The sequence below is a fragment of the Schistocerca americana genome, chromosome 2, assembly GCF_021461395.2.
Source record: "Schistocerca americana isolate TAMUIC-IGC-003095 chromosome 2, iqSchAmer2.1, whole genome shotgun sequence".
Classification (NCBI taxonomy): domain Eukaryota; kingdom Metazoa; phylum Arthropoda; class Insecta; order Orthoptera; family Acrididae; genus Schistocerca; species Schistocerca americana.
In genome coordinates, this window is record NC_060120.1 from 774,873,999 (window position 1) to 774,894,828 (window position 20,830).

Genomic DNA, 20,830 nt, shown 5'->3' on the forward strand with positions numbered 1-20,830 from the left:
TCTCTGCAATACCTATCTTCCAGGAGTGCTAGTCATGCAAGTTTCGCAGGAGAACTTTCTAAAAATTTGGAAGGTAGAAGATGAGTTGCTATCGGGAGCAAAGCTGAGAGGACTGGTTGTGAGTTGTGCTTGGGTAGTTCAGTTGTAGACCACTTACCCATGGAAGGCAAAGGTCCCGGTTAGAGTCACAGCCCGACACACAATTTTAATTTGTCAGGAAGTTTCACTCTAGCTTTAGTAATAAGCGATTTTAGTATTTCGAAAAATGCTAGGTATAGGCGTAAATAAGTTTCTCAATAGATTGTTGTTTTTTAGAAAGCCTATAATGGTCTCCCTCTCACTGCTCATAAATTTAATTTTCTGACGTTCACTAGGATCAAGCTGCCCAATACTGTACTTGCTGATTGGCCTGCTGGATCTCTGACTCAGAAGTACGGCAAGTGAGAGTGGTATAATTGCTGATTTATAAGTAGTAAGCATGGCAAGACACCTGCAAAACGATACTAAATGTCTTTTCTGAAAACTACTTAGAACTGATAATTCGGAAATATATTAGATCACATACCAGCAAATAGATCTGATCTCTTTAAGAAAGCCTACATTGAAACTGATGTCAGTGACCATGGTGCAGCAGTAACGATAATGATTATCAAAGGATAGAGGAAATTAAAAGAAGTAGAAAGATTTACATATTCAGGAGGAACTCGAAACTCTTAGCTCTGGATATAAGCATGTAGAATTGAGGGTCTAGTTTAGGAGAATAATTGTCCTAGTAGAATAGTTGATGATGGAAAGGACATTCCATAACATACGCTCCCAGTGAAGATACTACTAAAACGACATCGAAGACTGTTGAATGAAATGCGGATGATTGTCATTGACAGTTGTAGAAGTGTCTTCAGGAGTGCACTAAGAAAGTGTGTTCGTACTCTTGCCGCTCATGTTCTATAATAACGACCTGGCAGACACAGACAATATTAACCAACTTCAGAAATTTTGTAAATGATGTAGTTATTTGAAACATTTTTCTCATATAATCAGTCAATATAAGACTTCAGAGTGATGCAAGTACTGTCAATTACTTTAAATCTTCATAAATGTAAAATTTTGTGCTTCACAGAATGCAGAGTCGTAGTAATCTCTGACTAAAACGTCAATGACCTACATTTGGAACCAATAAGGTCTTAAAATTGTGTGTGGAAATGAAATAGGAATGTTCACATAGGTATCAATCATAGGTACAGTCGGTGTCAGATTTCTTCATCTACATACATGTTCCACTAACCACGGCACAGTCATGGGAGAGTATACACCGCACCAATATCTGACCAGTACTCTTGGAATTGGTCTTTAATGTTACACACGACCACCATTTATGTCATGACTTCGGCACAAATCGGCAAATTGAAGAAGTTCAAAGAAACGAAACCGACTGTAGTACAATAACTGTGTAATCATACAAGTGCAGTGGTTTTCATTAACCATTAACATTGTCAGCTGCGGGATCAAGATGATCAAGAGTTTATAATGCTTATTTTCACATTCTGACAGCGTGTTACATAGGTCATCAGTGGAAAAACACAACGACGAGTTATTATTTGGGGCGTGAAGCAACACCTCTCGATTATTCATAGTTATATGACAGTTCTAGGGCCGACTGATATGAGACAGCATTAGATGTAATCATTATCAGGGATTTTTGTAAACCTGGTGCACATGGGGAGAGATAGCACCTAAAATGCAATATAATATAATTTTCGCAGTACAGCACCACTCACATAGCACAAGTTTATGATGCTCCATTTTTGCATTCTGACAGCCTGTCACGTATGTTATCATTGGAAAACGTAACTCTGGAAATAGCATCATCTGAGACATGTCTAAAATCATTACTAGCTTAGCGGAGTGTACAATTTGGCTCTTTCTGATATGCTTTAATTGGATTTTGAATGGTGTGCTATTCTCACGTTGCTGAACACTTGTTGACTAATAATATGGAACTGTGTAGCAGAGGTCTGAGTGTTTTAACAACAGTATTCCGCAAGGAATAAAAGTGGAGGTTTTCTTTACAATACGGAAAACTGTCTCCATCGAGTAAGGATGGTGTTGTGGAGAACTCCGTCTGACAACTCTACATTTTTGACGCTAAAATGTTGGTTTCTTCTGTGTTTTTTATCCCCTAGAGCCTCCCTCTTTCTGGTGCTCACTCTTGTCTATTTCTTTCTGTCCTCTTCAATTCTGGACGAATCTACGTTTTTCATCTACATCTACAAGGATACTCTGCAAATCACTCTTAAGAGCCTAGTTCTTTAATGTTGGTCAGTTTTTTTAAGTAAGTGTTAAGATAACGATGTAATCATAGCTATCGTATTAAAAGTTGACTGATCTGTGTGGGACAGGCTTAAATGTCTTAACAATAATGCTCTGTGAGGAACATAAGACCCTTTAGGTCAGCAAACGATGCTGTTGAACGTAGACTTGTCTGACAATTCTACGTTTTGGTACTAAAATCATAGTTCTTTAATGCAGGTAATTTTTTCGAAGGATGTGTTAAGATCACGATGTAATCATAACTTACAAGTTAAGCAGCACTTGTAGATGAGAATGATTCGACCTTTGTACAAGAGTAAGCAATATTATTTACACAGCTAAATTGGTTATATTGTTGTTGTTGTTGTTGTTGTGGTCTTCAATCCAGAGACTGGTTTTATACAGCTCTCCATGGTAGTGTATCTTGTGCAAGCCGAGTATCTGCTGCAACCTACATCCTTCTGAATCTGCCTAGTGCATTCATCTCTTGGTCTCCCTCTGCGATTTTTACTCTCCACGCTTCCATCCAGTACTAAATTGGTGATCCCTTGAAACCTCAGAACGTTTCCTACCAACCGATCCCTTCTTCTAGTCAAGTTGTGCCACAAATTCCCCTTCTCCTCAATTCTGTTGAGTACCTCCTCATTAGTTATGTGAACTACCCATCTAATCTTCAGCATTCTTCTGTAGCACCACATTTAGAAAGGGAGGAATGTGCTGGTGTAAGGTGTCGCCAGCACACCAGGTGGCAAAAAGTTTGCGGGAAGATCGATAGTAGGTGCAAGCTCAGAGTCATTCAGTACCTAGCGACCAGAGTAGTGTACATAGCGGACTTGTGTTTCCGTGGTCTGTGCAATTTTTCTGTAGTGCAAAGGAAAAGATTCCAGCAATTCAGAGTCCTCCGCATCGATTTCGGAACAAGATGCAGCAGATGCACCAAAATCAGAGTCTGGGTCAGTGGGGGGCGAGATAGGGCGTCTGCATTGCTATGCTTTGACGTAGGTCTGTACACAATTTCATACTGATACTGCGGAGGCAACAAAGACCAACGTTGAAATTTTTGGGCAGTGTGTGTAAGAAACCGGTTTTGACGAATGAAAAAAGGTCTGCAAAGGCTTGTGATCTGTCACTAAATGGAACTTGCAACCATACAAATACTGATGAAATTTGGACACACCATACACTATAGCGAGAGTATCTTTTTTCAGTTTGAGAGTAATTCCACTGTGTTTGGCTTAACAAATTTGAAGCATAAGCAATAGGTCTGCCTTGTGCACCGATTCTGTGCGAAAGCACAGAGCCGATTCTGTAGGAAAAAGTGCCGACTTGCAGAACTACCGGTTTGACAAGGTCAAAATGTACTAAACATCTGTCATTAAGCAAAGCATTTTTGAGTTTCTGAAATGCGTCTTGACAGTCCTTAGTCCACGTAAAAGGTACTTTTTTGCGACGCAAGCGATGCAATGGAGCCGTGACCTGAGCGGCATTCGGCTATGAACCGAATGTAGTATGTCATCTTGCCTAGTACTGATGGTATGTCACCTTGCCTAGTACTGATGGTAGTCACCTTGCCTAGTACTGATGGTATGTCACCTTGCCTAGTACTGATGGTATGTCACCTTGCCTAGTACTGATGGTATGTCACCTCGCCTAGTATTGATAGTATGTCATCTTGCCTAGTACTGATAGTATGTCATCTTGTCTAGTACTGATGGTATGTCATCTTGCCTAGTACTGATGGTATGTCATCTTGCCTAGTACTGGTGGTATGTCACCTTGCCTAGTATCGATAGTATGTCATCTTGTCTAGTACTGACTCCAGTTCAGACACATTGCGAGGTAAAGGCAGGTCACGGATTGTAAACAAATGAGATTGGAGGGGGTGCACACACTGATTGTTTATCACTTGACCTAAGTACTGTAGTTCAGTCTGAAAAAAGTCACACTTTTCAAGACGACACTTGAGTCCTGTTTCTGACAGCAAAAAGAGTACGCATATTGGCAGTGTGTTCCTCTGGTGTACGACCTGAGGCGACAATATCGTCAAGGTAGTTTGAACAAAATGGCACTTTTGCAGTCAGCTGTTCCAAGTAACGTTGAAAAAGGCGGGTGCGGAAGCACTGCCGAAGGGCAAACGCAAGTACCTGAACAGTCCTAAATGTGTATTTACAACAAACACTTTGTGCGATCCTTCATCCATTGGAAATTGCAAATAGGCATCATGCAAATCTATCATAGAAAAGTAACGTCCTGCATCAAGCCTGTCCATAAGTTCCTCAGGGCGAGGTAACAGATTAGTGTCAACTACTGTCTGCGGGTTGACTGTAGACTTGAAGTCAACACAGATGCTTAGGCAATGAAACGAGAGGACCTGCCCACTGATTAGCTTGAATGGGAGCAATTACACCACTATCTTGCAATTCTTTAAATTCACCGGCTACTTTGTCTCTTAAAGTAATTGGGACGGGGCGAGCGCGAAAAAATGTGTATTTTGCGTTGTCCTTCAATGTAACATTCGTTACAAAGTTATTAGCTTTTCCCATTCCTTCTGAAAATAGATCAGGAAATTCTTTAAGCAAACTAGCGACACTGTCTTTTGGTGCAAATGTAGAGACTGACAGTACATTGTCGTGGATGCTAAGGCCAAACAAATCAAAAGCATCTAAACCGAAAATGTTCTCACTGTCTCTTGATTTCAGCACAGTAAAATTCACTGTCCTAGTGAGGGATTTGTAAGTGGCAGGCAAACTACACTGTCCAAGCACTGGGATTTCCTGTCCATTTTATGCAGTGAGGTGCTTGCTAAATTTATAAAGGCGTGATAAACCTAATTGTTCGTACGTGGCACGATTAAGCAAAGTTATTGAGGCACCTGTGTCTGACGGAAAGTTCACACGACGACCAGCAATGCGTAATGAGACAAATAGTTTGTTAGAACGTCGTTGCACAGCACTAGGGCGAGAAGGAGGCAGGACCTTAACCTTACTTTTGTCAGATCCAGTTGTAGGTTTGGGAAACACAATGTTCACTGCATGTGCACGAACCTGTTTTTTACGAGAATGGGCAAAATTGACTCTTTTGTGTCATTGCAAACAAACTGCTTGGGCATGGACTTTTTTCCACACGTGTAACACGTTGCGTTACGTGATGGGCAGTTCTGTCTTTTATGGCGAGCAAAACATCTAGGGCAAGACTTTATAATATTCACAGGCCTGTTTAGATGTCTACCTGGCTGTCCGCGCGGCTGTGTTCGCGCTCGTTGTGTCTGCTTGGGGCAGTCGCGAGCAAGGGGCGACTTGGCCCGACAAATCGGGGCGTGGTCAGACTTATCGGCCGCTATGGCATCCGAATCACACTGCTCTAAGATTTGCAATACTTGGGGAAGTGATGGACCAGAACACTTTAGGATCTGTCCCCGTATTCTGCTATCGGGGGCATTGAATGTAAAGCATCTCTAATCATTAAATCACTGTAAACGTTGCCACAACTACATTTACATTTCCTAGTCATGCCCGTTAGTTCCGTGTACCATTGACGATATTGTATTGTGTTGTATGTTAACCGGGGACCTAGAAACGACGGAGAGGCTCCGTCCCCGCCGCAGCCGCAGTGGTCCACACAACCCCACGACGACTACCGCAGTCCACTTCACACCTCTGCCGCCCCACACCGAACCCAGGGTTATTGTGCGGGTCGGCCCCCGGTGGACCCCCCAGGGAACGTCTCACACCAGACGAGTGTAACCCCTATGTTTGCGTGGTAGAGTAATGGTGGTGTACGCGTACGTGGAGAACTTGTTTGCGCAGCAATCGCTGACTTATTGTAACGGAGGCGGAATAAGGGGAACCAGCCCGCATTCGCCAAGGCAGATGGAAAACCGCCTAAAAACCATCCACCGGGCGGATTCGTGTCGGGGACCAGGCGCTCCTTCCCGCCTGGAAAGCCGTGCGTTAGACCACAGGGCCAACCGGGCGGGCACCATTGACGGTACGTCTGTTCCCGATTTTTCTGCAAGCGAAAGAACTGATATCTGGCTCCAGCTACTTGAACTTGTTCGTCATAGTATTGAGTTAGTGCAGCGAGTTCGACGGGAGGCGCAGCTGGGAATAATTTTTGTATTAACCTGAACACTGGGGACCCCGCAATCGAAAGAAAGTACTGTAGCTTCACAGTACCTAGAAACTCGAACTTCTCAATGTGCTTGTAACTGTTTCAGATATTCGAGCCACTCCTCTTCTGTGTCGTTAAATTCCCGGAAGGATGGTATGCTGGTCGGCGGCACTTGTTGGGACAGTCGGTAGGTCGGATGTTGTTGTACGGCCGACGCGGCTTGTGCAGCCAGAAGCTGTTGCAACGTAGTCAGAAAAAAAAGCAATTTGTTGGTTCTGAAACTAAAAAGCTCGAGCTAGATACATCACATTGTCCGTCTGCGGCTGAGGCATGGGGCAGTAGTTGGAGGGGGCGGGGTAGCCATGGTTTACACAAATATGTCATAGCAAAAAAGCAAGCAAAGCATTTGGAAAGAGAAATCTGACTAGTTCTGCGGCTCCCCTCCTGGAATACATGCTAGTACACAACAACAAATTAGCAACACGTCAATACGAGCAACCCTGTAAGATAAAATACGGGATGTTCAAAAAGACTCTCCGCAGTTCCGTATGATTGTTAGCCGCGCGTGCCGTATGCCGTACTGAATATACCGAAATGAAACTCAGTGAATTACCAGTTATTAATTTATTGAATATTCATTTTTACTTACAAATTTTGACATAAAATGTTGAAAGTGTCCCCCCTATTGTTGAATACACAATTCAATTCGTCTAATCATGTTTCCAAACACAAGCTGTAACATTTCTTCCGTAACAGAAGCAGTGAAAGTGGATATTGCAGTTTTCAATTCATCGATGGATTTTGGACAGTTTTTATAGACAGTTGCTTTCGCTGCATCCCAGAAGAAGAAGTCAGGTGGTGTTTGGTCAGTTGAACGAAATTTTTGAACCATTGACAATAATGCAGTCTCTTGCCATGATCAGTATTTTTCAGTTCTTGCACGACGTTCACTTTGTATGGGAGAAGTTCTAATTTTTTCCTTAGAGCTGTGTCGGCCGTTCCGACACTAACATCGATTTCCTGGGCGAGTTTTCTTACTGACTTGTTCGGACTCATGGACATTTTATCGGAAATATCGAGTAGTTTATCCTCAGACAAAACGCTACGACGACCACATCTCGGTGCATCTGTCACTGAACCCGTACTTCGAAATTTGTGACTCAAATCTCGCACAGTATCGCGATGTGGGAGTGTTGTCTCCGGGAAAACTGAATTAATTGTTTGACTAACTGAAACTGTGTATTTACCGCCAGCTGTGAACACTTGTTCGACTAAAAACACACGTTCTTCAATGGTTAGCGTTTCAACAGTAACAAAAACGAAACAAATGAACACAGGAATTAAACGTTCACGTCAACACGTAACGACACACACCAACGGCACTACTGACGCTGGCTGAGATAAGCGAAACAGTAGAATGTTGGGAGAGTGCACTTGAAGGGAAGTCACCCAGACAGTTTGAACACCCCGTACAAGAGAAGCAAGCAAAATCTCCACTGAATTACATTCGTCGCCGTTTCTTGTGTAGTCTCGTTGTCACTGTAGGCTTGTACTATCGGAAGCAAGGGGAGGATGTTGTTTGGTGGCCGGTATCCTCTTTCCATAACACAAACTGGCATGTGTTAACCGGGTTCTTTATTCGTAAGAACAAGAAGTTACTTAAGATAGTCCAGGTGTTGTGGTACAAGCTCTTTGTGATAGTCCACATTAGCATCACTGCTGCTGAAGTACAAGTCCAGTATGTACACTGCTTTGGTCGCTAGGTACTGTCTGCCTCTGAGCTAGAGGCTGAGCTAACTGCGACTGCGATTCCCACTGGGCAGCAACTGATACTCGATGACTAACTGGGTGGGCCTTCCGGTCGGCACCGGCGCTCTAAATACTGGTGGCGTGTTGCCTGCGTCTCTGTTTCTGGCCTCTCTCCTGCTGGCGCGTTGCTTGCGCCTACTATCGAACTTCTCGCAACCTCTTTGCCACCTGCTGTGCTCGCAACAGCTTACGCCAGCAGAGAACAAATTGTAAACAGCTTTTCGCTCCCTGTATTTCACCACTGCCACCTTCAGAATTTGAAAGAGAGTATTGCAGTCAAAATTGTAGAAAGCTTTTTCTAAGTCTACAAATGCTAGAAAAATAGACTTGCCTTTCCTTAACCTACCTTCTAAGATTCGTCTTAGGGTCAGTATCGCCTCGCGTGTTCCAACGTTTCTACGGAACCCGAACTGATCTTCCCCGAGGTCGGCTTCTACCAGAATTCCATTCGTCTGTAAAGAATTCGTCTTAGTATTTTGCAACCGTGACTTATTAAACTGATAGTTCGGTAATTTTCACACCTCTCTACACCTGATTTCTTTGGGATTGGAATCATTACTTTCTTTGGGATTGGAATTATTATATTATTCTTGAAGTCTGAGGGTATTTCGCCTGGGCTATCAGTAGTTCTAATGGACTGTTGTCTATTCCCGGGGCCTTATTTAGACTCAGGTCTTTCAGTGGTCTGTCAAATTCTTCACGCAGTATTATATCTCCATTTCATCTCCATCTGCGCCCTCTTCCATTTCCTTAATATTACCCTCAAGTACATCGCCCTTCTATAGACCCTCGGTATACTCCTTCCACCTTTCTGCTTTGCCTTCTTTGCTTAGAACTGGTTTTCCATCTGAGCTCTTGATATTCATACAGATGGTCCTCTTTTTTCCAGTGGTCTCTTTAATTTTCCTGTAGGCAGTATCTATCTTACCTCATGTGATATACGCCTCTACGTGCTTACATTTGTCCTCTAGCCATCCCTGATTAGCCATTCTGCACTTTCTGTCGATCTCGTCTTTAAGATGAAACTTCCTGGCAGATTAAAACTGTGTGCCCAACCGAGACTCGAACTCGGGACCTTTGCCTTTCGCGGGCAAGTGCTCTACCATCTGAGCTACCGAAGCACGACTCACGCCCGGTACTCACAGCTTTACTTCTGCCAGTATCTCGTCTCCTACCTTCCAAACTTTACAGAAGCTCTCCTGCGAACCTTGCAGAAAGGCAAAGGTCCCGAGTTCGAGTCTCGGTTGGGCACACAGTTTTAATCTGCCAGGAAGTTTCATATCAGCGCACACTCCGCTGCAGAGTGAAAATCTCATTCGTCTTTGAGATGTTTGTATCCCTTTTCACCTGCTTCATTTACTGCATTTTCTCCTTTCGTCAATTAAATTCAATATCTCTTGTGTTACCCAAGGATTTATACTAACCCTCGTCTTTCAATCTACTTCATCCTCTGCTGCCTTTACTATTTCGTCTCTCAGGGCAAACAATTTTTCCGCTATTGTATTTCATTCCCATGTTCTTGTCAATCGTTCCCTAATGCTCTCTCTGAAAGTCCATACAACGTCTGGTTCTTTCAATTTATCCAGCCCCTACCGTTTTTCAGTTTCTTTAGTTTTAATCTACAGTTCATAACCACATCTGCCCCTGGAAATGTCTTAGAATTTAAAAACTGGCTTCCAAGTCTCTTTCTTACCATTATGTAACCTATCTGAAACCTCTCAGTGCCCCAGGCCTCTTCCACGTATAATACCTTCTTTCATGACTCTTAAGCCAAGTGTTAGCTATGATAAAGTTATACTCTGTGCAAAATTCTACCAGGCGGCTTCATCTTTCATTCCATACCCCCCCCCCCAGTCCAATTTCACCTACTAGTTATTCTTCTCTTCTTTTTCCTACTATCGAACTCGTGTCCCCCATGATAATTAAATTTTCGTCTTCCTTAACAATTTGAATAATTTCTTTCATCGCACCATTCATTTCTTCATCATCTGCAGAACTAGTTGCCATATAAACTTGTACTACTGTGGTAGGCGTGGGCTTCGTGTCTATCATGGCTACAATAATGCGTTCACTATGCTGTTCGTAGTAGTTTATCCACGTTCCTATTTTTTTATTCATCATTAACCTGCTCCTGCATTACCCATATTTGATTTTGTATTTATAACCGTGTATTCATCTGACCACGAATCTTGTTCCTCCTGTCACCGAACTTTACTGATTCCCACTATATCTAACTTTAAATTATCCATTTCCCTTTTTAAAGTTTCTAACCTACTTGCCCGATTAAGGGATCTGACATTCCACTCTCCGATCCGTTCCCCTGTTAACAACAATCTCCTGGGTAGTACCCTCCCGTAGATTGGAATGGGGGACTACTTTCTCTCCGGAATATTTTACCCAAGAAGCCGCCATCATCATTTAACCATACAGTAAAGCCACATGTCCTCGGGAAAAATTTCGGTTGTAATTTTCCCTTGCTTTCAGCCGTTCGCAGTAGCAGCACAGCAAGTCGGTTTTAGATGATGTTACAAGGTCAGGTCAGTCAATCATCCAGACAATTGCCCCTAAAACTACTGAAAAGGCTGCTTCCCCTCTTCAGGAACCACATGTTTATCTGGCCTCTCAACAGACACCCCTCCGTTGTGGTTGTCCCTACGGTACGGCTGTCTGTATCGCTGAGGCACGCAAGATCCCCCGCCAATGGCAAGGTCCATGATTCATGGGAGGTACAAATGCCTGGGTGAAACGTGATATGCAGAAAACTTGGTACAGCATCAAGTACTATTAGCGTAGTGGAGTGTGCAGAACAAGATGCCTCTGGTGTGCTATTCTCACATCGTGAAGCACCCAAATGTTTATTTATAGCACACTGCAAGAAAGAAATAAAATGGAATCGATAACATAAATGGTCTGTCCATTCGTCGATTTTATGTTTCAGCTCTGCAGTCGTGATGCCTTGATCTAAACTAGTTTTTCGAAAGAAGTGTTAAGATCATGATGTAATCATACACTCCTGGAAATTGAAATAAGAACACCGTGAATTCATTGTCCCAGGAAGGGGAAACTTTATTGACACATTCCTGGGGTCAGATACATCACATGATCACACTGACAGAACCACAGGCACATAGACACAGGCAACAGAGCATGCACAATGTCGGCACTAGTACAGTGTATATCCACCTTTCGCAGCAATGCAGGCTGCTATTCTCCCATGGAGACGATCGTAGAGATGCTGGATGTAGTCCCGTGGAACGGCTTGCCACGCCATTTCCACCTGGCGCCTCAGTTGGACCATCATTCGTGCTGGACGTGCAGACCGCGTGAGACGACGCTTCATCCAGTCCCAAACATGCTCAACGGGGGACAGATCCGGAGATCTTGCTGGCCAGGGTAGTTGACTTGCACCTTCTAGAGCACGTTGGGTGGCACGGGATACATGCGGACGTGCATTGTCCTGTTAGAACAGCAAGTTCCCTTGCCGGTCTAGGAATGGTAGAACGATGGGTTCGATGACGGTTTGGATGTACCGTGCGCTATTCAGTGTCCCCTCGACGATCACCAATGGTGTACGGCCAGTGTAGGAGATCGCTCCCCACACCATGATGCCGGGTGTTGGCCCTGTGTGCCTCGGTCGTATGCAGTCCTGATTGTGGCGCACACCTGCACGGCGCCAAACACGCATACGACCATCATTGGCACCAAGGCAGAAGCGACTCTCATCGCTGAAGACGACACGTCTCCATTCGTCCCTCCATTCACGCCTGTCGCGACACCACTGGAGGCGGGCTGCACGGTGTTGGATGTTGAGGCGTGAGCGGAAGACGGCCTAACGGTGTGCGGGACCGTAGCCCAGCTTCATGGAGACGGTTGCGAATGGTCCTCGCCGATACCCCAGGAGCAACAGTGTCCCTAATTTGCTGGGAAGTGGCGGTGCGGTCCCCTACGGCACTGCGTAGGATCCTACGGTCTTGGCGTGCATCCGTGCGTCGCTGCGGTCCGGTCCCAGGTCGACGGGCACGTGCACCTTCCGCCGACCACTGGCGACAACATCGATGTACTGTGGAGACCTCACGCCCCACGTGTTGAGCAATTCGGCGGTACGTCCACCCGGCGTCCCGCATGCCCACTATACGCCCTCGCCCAAAGTCCGTCAACTGCACATACGGTTCACGTCCACGCTGTCGCGGCATGCTACCAGTGTTAAAGACTGCGATGGAGCTCCGTATGCCACGTCAAACTGGCTGACACTGACGGCGGCGGTGCACAAATGCTGCGCAACTAGCGCCATTCGACGGCCAACACCGCGGTTCCTGGTGTGTCCGCTGTGCCGTGCGTGTGATCATTGCTTGTACAGCCCTCTCGCAGTGTCCGGAGCAAGTATGGTGGGTCTGACACACCGGTGTCAATGTGTTCTTTTTTCCATTTCCAGGAGTGTATGATAAATTGACCTATGTAGATATTATCTGTCACACCCTTAGGGTATATATACAGCACTTTTTGCTAAGTCCATTATAGGATCGGTAATGCAATATCCAAAACACCTACTTGTATTCTTTATCCGAAGTATCAGGTAAGTTAATGTCCATGTATTAGACACCATCAGAACCATCATTTTTATTCTGCAAGTGCTTAAAAAATGACCGTATCTTTAAACACTTTACAGTAAATGCAGGTATCCAATGTCCAGTTCGATTTGAAAATTTTCCATATTTTACATATTTTTTCCATATTTTACATAATTCAACATATTTTTCATATTTCTCTTATTTTTTTCATCTACATCTACATGGATACTCTGCAAATCACATTCAAGTGCCAGGCAGAGGGCTCATCGAACCACCTTCACAATTCTCTATTATTCCAATCTCGTATAGCCCGCGGAAAGAACGAACACCTGTATCTTTCCGTACGAGCACTGATTTCCCTTATTTTATAGTGGGGCTCGTTTCTCCACATGTAGGTCGGTGTCAACGGAATATTTTCGCATTCGGAGGACAAAGTTGGTGACTGAAATCTCGTGAGAAGATTCCGACGCAATGAAAAACGCCTTTTTTTTAATGACGTCCAACCCAAATCCTGTATCATTTCTTTGTCACTCTCTCCCATATCTCGCGATAATACAAAACGTGCTGCCCGTCTTTGAACTTTATCGATGCACTCCGTCAGTCCTATCTGGTAAGGATCCCACGCCGCACAGCAGTATTCTAAAAGAGGACGGACAAGCGTAGTGTAGGCAGTCTCCTTAGTAGATCTGTTGCATATTCTAAGTGTCCTGCCAACAAAACGCAGTCTTTGGTTAGCCTTCCCCACAATATTATCTGTGTGTTATTTCCCATTTAAGATGTTTGTAATTGCAATTCCTAGGTATTTAGTTTAATTTACGGCCTTTAGATTTGACTGATTTATCGTGTAACCGAAGCTAAACGGATTCCTTTTAGGACTCATGTGGACGACTTCATACTATCCGTTATTTATGGTTACTTTATAATTTTCGTACCATACAGATATCTTTTTAAATCGTTTAGCAATTTGTTTTGATTTTCTGATGACTTTATTATTCGATAAAAGACAGCGCCATCTGCAAACAACCTAAGACGGCTGCTCAGATTGTCTCCCAAATCATTTATATAGATAAGGAACAACAAAGAGGCTATAACACTCTGTCAGAAACTACTTCTGTTTTACTCGATGACTTTCCGTCACTTACTACGAACTGTGACCTCTCTGACAGGAATAATGAATCCAATCACATAACTGAGACGATATTCCATGAGCACGAATTTCACTACAAGCCGCTTATGAGGTACAATGTCAAAAGCCTTCCGGAAATCCAGAAATACGGAATCAATTTGAAATTCCTTGTCAATAGCAGTCAACACTTCATGCGAGTAAAGAGCTAGTTGTGTTTCAGAAGAACGAAGTTTTCTAAATCCGTGTTGACTGTGTATCAATATCCGTTTCTTAGAGGTAATTCATATATATACCAAAATCCTGTTGCATTTCGACGTTAATGATGTGGGTCTGTAATTTAGTGGATCACTCCTGCTACCTTTCGTGAATATTGGTGTGCCCTGTGGAACTTTCCATTCTTTGGGTACGGATCTTTCGTCGAGCGAACAGATATATATGATTGTTAAGTATGGAGCTATTGCATCAGCATACTCTGAAAGGATCGAGTCTGGACCAGAACTCTTGCTTTTATTAAGTGATTTAAATTGCTTCACTACTCCAAGGATATCTACTTCTACGTCACTCATGTTAGCAGCTCTTCTTGATTCGAATTCAGGAATATTTACTTCGTCTTCTCTGGTGAAGCAATTTCGGAAGGCTGTGTTTAGTAACTCTATTTTGGCAGCGCTGTCTTCAATAGTATCTCCATTGCTATTTACTATCTCGCAGAGAAGGCATTGATTGTGTCTTGCCGCTAGCTACTTCACATACGACAAGAATCTCTTTGGCTTTTCTGCCAGGTTACTAGACACAGTTTCGTTGTGGGAACTATTATAATCATCTCGCTTTGAAGTCCGCGCTAAATTTCAGGCTTCTGTAAAAGATCGCCATTCTTGGAGATAATGTGTCCGTTTAAATTTGGCACGTATTTTTCGTTGCTTCTGCAACAGTGTTCTGCCCCTTTCTGTGTACCAAGGATCAGCTCTATAGTTTGTTATTTTATCTGGTATTAATCTCTCAATTTCTGCCGATACTGTTTCTCTGAATTCAACCGACATCTGGTCTACAATCACGCTGATAATTTGGAACGAGTGGAGATTGTCTCTCAGGAAGTCGTCAAGTGAATTTTTATCTGCTTTTTTGAATAGGTGTATTTTTCGTTTATTTTTGGAAGATTTAGGGGTTACTGAGCCTCGCTCGATAACCCTGTGTTCAGTAATCCCTGTATTCGTTTTGATGCTTGTTATTAGCTCAGGATTATTTTTTGCTAAGAGGTCAAGAGTGTTTTCACAACCAGTTACTATTCTCGTGGGTTCATGAACTAAGTGCTCGAAATAATTTTCAGAGAATGCGTTTAGCACAATTTCGGACGATGTTTTCTCCGCACCCCGGAATTATACTTGCATTTTCGCCAACATATCGAGGGTAAATTAAAGTCACCACCAACTATAATTGTATGAGTCGGGTACGTGTTTGAAATCAAACTCAAGTTTTCTTTGAATCCTTCAGCAACTGTATCATCTGAATTGGGCGGTCGGTAAAAGGATCCATTATTATGTTATTCCGGCTGCCAAGAATGACCTCTGTCTATACTAACACACAGGATCTATCTACTTCAATTTCGCGGCAAACACGCCACGGCCAACTGTGTTTAGCCTATCCTTTCGGAACGTAGTTAGCTTCTTCGCAAAAATTTCAGCTGAACTTACCACCAGCTTTAGCCAGCTTTCAGTGCCTATAACGATTTGAGCATCAGTGTTTTCTGTTAGCGCTTGGAGCCCTGGTACTTTCCCAACACAGCTACAACAATTTACAACTGCTATACCAATGGTTGCTGTATCTATGTTCTTGCTGTGTTCGGCCTGTGCCCTTTACGACTGAAGTTCTAACTTAAAAAACGGTCCATTCCACGCTACACAGACACTTCTACCCGTGTAGCCGCCTCCTGCTTGTTGTGGACTCCTGACTTCTACATCTACATCTACATCTAGCTGACTTATTCAGCAGAACCCGAAACCCAACCACCCTATAGCGCAAGTCCAAGAATCTGCAGCCTACACGATCGCATAACCGTCTGAGTATCTGTACCAGAGGTTCGTATCGGTCAAGTCGACTATACTGCAAATGGTCAGCTCTGCTTTCATCTCACAAGAAAGACTGGCAGTCTTTACTACCTCTTTTAGCCGCTAGAAACCAGAGAGAATCTTTTCTGATCCAAAGTGACACACATCGTTGGTACCAACGTGAGCTGCCACCGGCGTTGGCTGCAGCCTGTGCTCTTCATGTCATCTGGAAGAATCCGTTCCATGACTGAAATGACTGCCGGCCGCGGTGGTCTAGCGGTTCTAGGCGCGCAGTCCGGAACCGCGCGACTGCTACGGTCGCAGGTTCGAATCCTGCCTCGGGCTTGGATGTGTGTGATGTCCTTAGGTTGGTTAGGTTTCAGTAGTTCTAAGTTCTAGGGGACTGATGACCACAGTAGTTAAGTCCCATAGTGCTCAGAGCCATTTGAACCATTTGAACTGAAATGACTCCACGCAGTACCCAGAGGGAGTGCACATTGGCTTTCTTCCCCTTCTTGGCAGTCATGTCCCTAAAGGGTCCAATAACGAATCTAACGTTGGAGCTCCCAGCTATCCTCTGTGATCGCCCAGGTCTTGCAGGCTGAGATGTTTCCTCTGAAACAGGACAGGCGACTGCACCTGGCTGAACGACAGTGTCAGTCACAGACAGCACCTGGAACCTGTTTGTCAGACTAGCCAGGGAGGCCTTACGTGCGCCCCACTGGGAAGTCTTTCGGTGCCTACCGAAGGCGACCTCCCACTCGACCACAGGTTAGGGGTCAACCACAGTGCGAGTGTTAACTGGGCTGGCCACAGGTGAGAACCGATTGGCGGACTCGGATGTACTGGACGTCCGTTGTATCCCCACGACTGGCCCACAACAGTGGTGCCCATCCACTGCAGCTTCAAGACGTGTAAACGAAGCCATCACAGCCTGGAGCTGAGAGGGAAGTGTCACCAACTCGACTCGCATCCACACACAAGTCACAGTCCCTATCCATAATGAAGACCGTGGTAAACTGCACTAAACAGATACATGGACTATTGGCGTGTGCTGCGGAACTATGCTGTAGACGCTGACAAAAACGCAGGAACTGTGTCTAATAAATGAGATCAATACGCAGGGATTCAAAAACCAAACTACTGAAGCACCCAGGTGAGACTAAATAATTCGCCCCTGATTAGGAACTTGTAATATGTCTCAAAACCGGTTTACTTTCCGACGCAAACGAAAACTCGAGAACCGTGACTGATACATATTAAATTATTACGCAGGAACTAAAGAAACTAAGCTATCAAAGGACGCATATGAAATTGTACGATTCGTTCCTGTTTAGGAACTCGTAAAAGTAACAAAATCGGTTACTTCCCTGTTGCTGCGTCTGTCTCGGCCGGTCGCTGCTGCTATGTGTATATCTGTGCAAAGTATTTGTGCTTTTATTAATTAGCCTACCGGGTTTCCTTTGCATCGAACAATGATTCAGATTCCTTCCTCTGACAAGCCAGCAAGACTCTACAAAGTGTCCGCGAAATTACTTACTCCTATTCATCCAAATATCAACCCAGAAAAAAAACTTCTGTCACAAACTGCTAATTGCCAAGGTCATCTCTCATATATACTAAAACACACGTGGGTTGTGGTGGAATGATGACCTTAGATATCTTAAATACAAATTTATTTTAACAGATTCTTACAAAATCTGATTCCATGAGCACCTACGAACAATGACATCCATTTGTACTTTCTCGTATACTGATAACACAGAGTACTGTCCAACTATGGTTATCAGAGCTTCATACAGTCCACCAAAAAGTGTACGCGTTATGAAATAAAAGACACTATTATAAATATATGTTTACATGAAAATACATGTTACTAGTAATTGCTCAATTACCTAACAGTAGTCCAATCGACGTCATTATCTGTTATAGCTTGGCACATTTTTGGAATACTTTTCACGAGATTTTCTGCATAATCTGTCGGTAACGGTCTCCATATCGTCCTGATTTTATATGACAGTTGCTTCAAATTATATATTGGCTTTCCTTTAAGCTTCATCTCAATATACGACCAAACATTTCAATTGGATTTGCATCCGGAGATATCGCAGGCCAATCCATCGTGGACACTCCATTGTCTTGTTTCCACGCTGCACAGAGACAGCTGCGATATTTAAGATCATTATCCTCTTGAAGACCCAGTTTGCCTGGTTCGAACCAAATAGGTTCTTAACGGATCTCAGGAGACATTTTTGATAAATATTGTACATTTTTTCAGAGTTTAAATTGGCTGTAAAGAAGTGAAAATAGCCAAAACTGCAAACAATAAAACATAACATTCAACTGTCACACTGTTTTCTATACACCGTGCAAAAGTACATTGAGTACAGATGCAAGACCACTACCGGTTACATTTAAATTATGGTGCACACTTTCTTGTGGAACTGACTGCAAGATACAAGATGTATGTAATAGACGTAAGTAACAAAGTCATCGTCAGCTTAAAACTGAAATCTAATGCGGCATTATCTCCATGAGTCATCAATCATACCGACGTATATTGGATAACAAAAATGAACACAGGGTAGAAAAAAAGAAACTTCATAACGTATAAGTGCAGGGTAGGGGATGTCATATCCTTCCAGATAGACATAACTGTATAATATCTACTGTTATGAAAAAATGTGTGTATAGTGGGTGTAGTGCGTGCAGTGGCTGGGAGTGACAAATGAATACGCGGTGTAGCATTACCTTTTTATCGTTATTAAAAAAACGTATTCGTTAATCGTGTTGTACGCTTGGGGTAAACCTAATATGGTAGTACTGTTTTAAACAGAAGGGGCCTTGTATTCGGAAGGGTAGTGACTCCACTCTTTGTGCACCCACCTTGATTTACGGAGTTTGTGGTTTTCCTAAATAGCCTATTAAGTTGGTGCATAAGTTCCTAATATTTTTGTTTTTCATGTCTTATTCCGGTTACTATGGGTTCACTGCTGCTATGCGAGTTTACATATTGGCATTTTGTCATTTGGAGATACTGAATGGAGTTGTGGACGCTATAAAATGGAGTGGGAAGTTGGAGAAATCGTAACACTTCCGACATATTCTTCTGTTTGAGTTCAGAAGAGGCGCTGCAGCAGGAGAGGAAGCCAGAAAGATTTGCGCCTTGTGTGGGGATAATGCCATTGGACAGAGCCCAGCAAGATAATGGTTTTCTCGTTTTAAGGAGGATTGTTTTGATGTTCGCGACTCTTCACGTTCAGGAAGACCTTCGGGGTTTGATGAATATCGTTTAAACGCATTAATCCACAATGATCCATCTCAGTGTACCCGAGAACTGGCAAATGTGATGAACTGTGATCATCCCACAATCAAGAGATATTTGTATGCAATGGAGAAGGTTGTCGGGTGCGTGGATGCTGCATGCTCTAAGACTCCACCAGAAGAATCAGCATGCATCACAAGAATCAACTCGTGGCTGGGCACACGTGGATCTCTGCTCACTCGTCATCAATCGGCTCATGAACGACACCTATTATTTGTATCCTGAATCGTTGCTAGTGACTAGAAATGGTGTATTTATGCTAACACAAAGAAAAGGAAGGAATGTTAGCCCAAATAAAGTAGCAACGCCCCGTACAAAGACCTGTGCGCATCCACAAAATATAAGTTATTCATCTGGTGGAACAGCGACGGTGTGATGTTCTACGAACTGCTTCCTCGAAGCGTAAACATCACTGCCTCCCACAAATATTATTCTTATTCATCGCTATGAGGCTGCTCGTTTAGGTTTGATAAAAATATCTAAATTAAGGGGTCAAACGGGCCGACTTGGAGCAGGAGAGGCATCACAGGACATTTTAATTTCCAGTGTCTATACTTATACAAATAAATTCACCAAACTTTGTCAGCATCACCAGGAAGGATTCAGGATTCACACCCATTGCAGCGGAAGTACGAAAACATAACAAAATTAATTTTTTTACGTGCGAAATTTCATCATTTTTTCACTTACTAATGGCTGCATTTGTTTCTATAGGTACAATTTTCTTCATAAGTTAGAGAGATTCTTCGATGAATTTTGCACAGCATACATACCATACTCACAGGTGTATGAAACTCTAGAATTTATTTAATTTATGAAAAAACCAATGAACTATTATATTTTAAACTTCACGTTTAGAAAAAAAAATTTTATAGTTAATTACCTCAATTTTTGCCACAGTTTTTAATAGATTTGGAAAATTTTAGAGTTTCACACACCTTTAAGTATGGTTTGTATGCTGTGCAAAATTCATCGAAGAATCTCTCCTACAGCAACAAATGCTGCCATTAGTAATTGAAAAAAATGAAGGAATTTCACACATAAAAAAATTATTTCGTATGTTTTCGAACTTCCACTGCTAAGATTGTGAATTCTGAATCCTTCCTGGTCATGCTGACAAAGTTTTATGAATTTATTTGTAAAAGTATAGACAGTGGAAATTAAAATGTTCAGTGGTGCCTCTCCTGCTCCAAGTCGGCCCGTTTGACGTCCTACCCCCCCCTTAAAAATAATTGAATTAAATGTTTAATAATAATGAGAACTAAAATTCGATTGCCTTCTATGAGAAGAAAGAGAAGTTGAGAACTTGTCATCCTTACTAAAATTTCTAAAGTAGGTGAAAACTCTTCATGAGAAATGGATCTAGTCATTCAGTTCTAAAACAAATCGGCAGTCATAGTTAATGGAGACTTGCAGACTGTCCTAAAATATGTATAAAATAGATTAATTTGTAGAAAAAATTGTGTATTCAATTTTCGTCGTTCAAAAGGTGCCATTCGGTCATTTTAATCAAATGTACAACAACCAGCACCGCATAATA